This window comes from Talpa europaea (genome assembly GCF_964194135.1).
Source record: "Talpa europaea genome assembly, chromosome: 2".
Classification (NCBI taxonomy): Eukaryota; Metazoa; Chordata; class Mammalia; order Eulipotyphla; family Talpidae; genus Talpa; species Talpa europaea.
In genome coordinates this window covers 21,145,233-21,150,656 of record NC_140068.1, presented here as the reverse complement: position 1 = coordinate 21,150,656, position 5,424 = coordinate 21,145,233, and the positions used below count along the sequence as shown (strand labels likewise).

General features: G+C 37.6%; 1 pseudogene across 1 annotated transcript; it reads right to left on the bottom strand.

Annotated features, from left to right (window-relative positions):
- Positions 1 to 3,758: 3,758 nt before the first annotated feature.
- Positions 3,759 to 4,942, bottom strand: LOC311167363 (dnaJ homolog subfamily A member 1-like; annotated as a pseudogene). The gene has a single exon. The product of its transcript is annotated as a dnaJ homolog subfamily A member 1-like (transcript).
- Positions 4,943 to 5,424: the final 482 nt, after the last annotated feature.

Here is a 5,424-nt window from a genome sequence, read left to right as displayed (position 1 = left end):
AAGGGAATTCTATGTAGAGAGGGTGGCCAAACAGGAGTTGTAGGTTAAGCAAATCAGCCACCAACAGAGGTTCTCTAGGAGCCCACAATAAATCCTCAACTGCAACCTTCTATTTCCTCTCATCTCCTGGCCATGCTACTCCTTGCCAAATTGGCCAAATCCAACCAGAAGTCAGAGGACACGGGTGTTCACTGAACCACTCTATAAAGTCTGGCTCCTGGGACACAGATCAGGATGACGAGGGATCTGCAGGAAGCAGCAGAGATGACCAGTGTAAGAAGTGCCATTGGTTTTCCCTTTGGCTACAGGATTGAAGGATGAGTCTATCCACAGACAAATTGGTCAAAGAAAATATTTTTCCTGCTCTTCACTCTCCTGGGAAAGTCTTTGTAGCTAACATACAAGTTGTTATACCAAAATGTCATACAAAATTTCTAGTATGTTCAAATGAGTGATTTGGGGGGCATGTATAACAGTAATTTGGAACATGTTAAGGAACATATTTAATACTTGCATTCCCCCTTTCTTTTTAATTAATGTTAGAAGTTCAGAGAAAACAAGAGCCTGGGCATGACAACATGTAAATCCATATGGCAATATGTACCAGAACCTTGGACACAATCTACTCATCAAATTACTGGCAGAATAAACAGCAGAAACCATCCTGTGAGAAATGTAATGAGTAAGACTGATAGTTGCAGGGTCTGTCTTACAATAATTACAGGGTTTCTCTCTTCTACGCCAAACTTTAATTCTTTTGTCATAGGATCCCATCTATTTTCCACACACCCTACACTAATTAATTTCTGCATTTGGGATCAAGTGCACACAGCACATGTGTCATGAGACTAACTGGCTGGACAGCAGTTGATTAGTGTTGTCTACCTGTACTCCTATTCTTTTCCCAAAGAGTCAAAATTTAATGTCAGCACAAATTGAAAACAACATAGCAGCTTTCCTAAAATTTATTATCCGTTCTAAAATGCATTTGCATTTTTGAATACTTATGTTTGGACTTAGTTTTCATGCAATCCTGTTTATATCACTAGGAATAGGACAATGTGACTTTTTGTTCCTTTTATTACTCCAATCTGATGCCCAAAGTGATGAAGTCAAAATCATTAAGCAAATGGCAGAAAGCAATCAATGTTCCCAAATAAAAGGTCATGCAATGAGGAAAGATGAAAGTGAAATTTAAAAAGCCACTCATGCTGTTGGCTCAAAAATCTTCAAATTGTCATCAGTCAACAAGTAAGACATTAAAATGAGAATCATGATTCTATCTGGCAGTCACTTGGTAGCTTTGCCATTTCCATTTTGCAGTGGGCTATGATTTGGATGAAGTACCGCCATTTTGAAAATCCCTTCATTAAAAAAAAGGAAGAAAACTGAGGTTAAGGCTGAGCTTTCCTTCCATGTTGAACAGCAAAGATTCTTCAAACCAAGAAAACTCAAGGCTCCTTTCCTAGCACATGATCATTGAAACTGGAATAAGTGCCAAACGGAGCAATTTCTCAGGGAACAATGAGGGTGCATTCAGGGAACAGAAATAAATGTGTCTCATGGCCATGGCACTGAAGCCAGGAGCCTTCCAGTAACTCTAGGACAATGCACTTAGCAGCATCTACACTTAGTTTTCAGGACAACAATCACCGATATGTTTGGTGGAATATTTTCCCCCATATTTGGCAAGCAGCCTAACTAAATGAAGCCTCTCCGTAAGCTGATATTTATAGTACTCGATTAGTGTCAGATGAGAACAACATAAATATATGTGGCAATGCCTTTTTCAGAGGCAGCTGTCACTGAATGTGTTGACACACCGTGTTGACTTTCTGTTACATACATATTGGACTATTTAAAATGTCCTCAACCAAAATGCTACACTGAGTGGGAAAACTGCACCCCACACACCTCAAATGCCATTTTCATCTGGGAAATCTCACAGCTCAAATGCTCCTATAAGGCGGGGGCCAGCGCACAGAAGGCAGGGCTAACAGTAAGACTGACTGAGGCCTTCCTCTGATTTTTCCCCAATACTTTTTCATATTTTTCTTGGCAGGGCTAATTTGATGAAAAAACTGGAGATTTGGGTTTCCAGGCTAGAAGTTTAGAAAACATTCTCCCTCTTTCCACTTTGTAAAAAGAGAAATTTCCTTGACTAAGAAATATAGTCATTGTTCACAAGCTGGTAAACAAATTATGAGGACATTTTGATGTCTTACAATCATATTTTCAATTCTTTTCTAAAATATAAAATTAGGGTCTTTTATATTTTGTTGATTAAATAATGAATTGCTCTCCTTCCACCTCCCCCTACTGTACACACACACACACAGACACACACATACACACACACACACACAGAGGCAGGGACTCCAGGTTACTCTTGTTTTGGGTAGGTGGTGAAAGCTGATGTCTGCAGTAGTTCTCCTTACGGTTGATTCTTGCTGTCAACATATGCAGAGGAAGATCCATACAAAAATTAACTCCAATAAGAGGGAGGGAGGAGCACAGGGGACTGAGGTGATGTTGCACAGGTGTATTGGTGAAGGAAACTCTACGGGGACTGCACCTGAGGGGGTGGAGGGAAGCAAATATTGTTTAAAAATGAACAATGATGTAAAAAATAAAAAAATGAATATATAAAAAGAAAACAAAAACAAAAACAAAAATTAACTCCCAATAAGCAGAGTGTATATTTTTAAAGAAGCAGATTCCTCTGCACTCCAAGAGAGTTTACATGAAGGAGACACTATGCAGTGTTTAAGGGTTGTGGGAGTCTCTGAAAACGCTGTGGCCTGCTAACAAGTTTACTGAACCATCTTTTTTCCTTTCTTTTCCATCCTGATTCTATAGAAACTGTAGCCTGAATAGAGGACTCCATTCACAATATTTACACTAGATTTATGTAGAAAAGAATTAAAACGGCAATTAATTAATTGTATTTGGTCAATATATATACTGTCTTGCAAATCAGAATGATTTTGTCAAAAAATGAAAAATAAATCTAGACCTAATTTTAATCTTAAATTAAAAAAGTCTCCACTGACACCTGCTGGTAGTCTTCAGAATTGTAGAAAGAGGAACTGCTGGAAGACATGACTTGCAAAATTCTAATCGACTCTAATGAGAGTAATTACTATAAGACCATTTCACCCCTTGGGTTTCCACAGAAAGCAAGATTGAGTCGTGCCTTTATTGTTATTACAGACGCTTAACTAGTTGTTTTCAATGGATTAATTCAATCAATAACGCTAACTGAACACCTGTTATATCTTGTACTACTCTAGAAGTTGCAAACACTATACCCTCATATGTAACAAATAATGGGAAAGAAAGAACCTAGAGTGTGGGGGTCATATGAAATGGGTACAGTAGATTTCTAAAGCTTAGTCATTTCACTTAACTAAACTTTATGTGTGTTGATCAGTAACTTCCCATCTCCCCTCCCCTATTTCACATTTTGATGCTATGAATTTTACTATTTTATTCATTGATATTTAAATGTCTCCACATCTTGGATATTGTGAACAGTGCAACGATGATTGTAGGGATACTACTGTTTCTTCAAGATTCTGATTTCCATTCTTTCTTCTTTTTGAGCTTTGATATTTGTTTATTCTTCATTTAACTTTAAAATACTACTACAGCTGAATATTTAAAAAATTGCAAGTAATGATCATATTGATTATAATCTTTAACTCATTCATTACTGCATATAAAATGCCAACAGTGAGCATTATTCACTGACCCCATTAAGATGTCAGACACTGATCACCACCCCTAGGATGATGCTCATCATCCTTAGAAGCTTCTCCATTGTAATGGCACTGCCTTTCCTGGTTTAGATCTAAATCTACCAGTTCAACCTGGTTCATTTCATCAGTATTTTTTACTTCCTTACTCTCAGATATGAGTTTTTCAGGGGAGAAAAGCCATTCTCAGGAAAGTTTACCTTAAATTTAATGATTAGATGACCCTCTTCATACAGCCGATGATTAACCATCATGTCTTCATCTAGCACACACTTGATATCTCCATGCCTGACAATTTGACCTGCATGAAAGATGATTACTATAGTTCAGTTGTCAAGAGTAGATATTGGCTTTTGGAAGTCACACTGTGCTAAAACCAGTTGTATGTCCATATACATGAAAAGATCTTCTTGCCTAGTAAAAACAATATGGTCATAGGGGGAATCATGGTTCTTCTGATCTAAAACATGACAATATCTCCTGGCTCCAATCCTGGTTCTTGGTCTCCTTTACCAGGGAATGTTATCTTCTGGTCCTCTTTCATGCTTGTGTAGATGTGAACTTTCTAGAATATACTTTACTCTCAAACTATCTTCTTCCACTGCAGCTTTTACACCTATCCTTAGGAATGATCTGTTCCTCACCACCCTGGCATTCCATGCATAATGACTGAGTTTGCTGAATCATTCTAGGTCCTATCTGATGAATTCTTATTTGTATTCCAATACCTCAGCAATCGGGACAGTACTCCACTGTTCCTTTCTTACCACCTCAGGCTTCACAATTGTACAAATCACATTCTTTTACAGAACTAGCTTTATCAATGTATCATTATATAAGTCTTCTAAAGTTAGTGAAAGTTGATGCACAATGATTTTACCTTTTCTTTCTCTCTGCATCCTTCTTCTTCCTCCAAACACCTATCAAAGATGTGCATGGGGGAGCCAAAACCACTACCTACTTCATCTTCTTTAATGGTTTGTTCTCCTCCTTTGTCATATAAATTCTTTTTCTTTGCATCAGACATCACTTCAAAGCTTGAGAAATCTGTTTAAATATTCACCTTCATTTGGATTCTTATGAGGATGGTACTTCAAGGCCAGTTTCTTGTAAGGCTTCATCAGTTCTTCCTAGGTGGCATTGGGTTTGAATCCCAAAACATCATAGTAAGTGGTTTTCACCATTTCTACAGCCTGTGAGCAGCCTGAGGCGATGGTAGGGGAATGGGAAAGAGTGTGTTGCTGTCTGCAGCTCAGGCAGCCTCTACATCATCTCACACCAAATGTTCTGGAAAGTTCCTGATTTCCAATCTTTTGGAAATCTTTACCCAGATTAAGAATAACTAGATCATATGGTATTCTATTTTAGACTTTTTGAAGATCCATTATACTGTTTTACATAATGCAGGAAAAAAAGGACACAATTTGATGCCATTTTATGATATAAATTCAAAACACTAAGAATGGGAAAATAATTACCTCAACATTATAAAGTCTGTATATGAAAATTCCACAGCTAACATCATACTCACTGGTGAAAAAGTAAGTTTTTTCTCTAAGATCAGAAACAAGGCAAGGATGCTCATTCATGCTTGTTCTTGAGTACCAGTAGTACTATTCTACTAGTGCTATTCTACATTGAATACATTGAAACTACTCTGGCTAGG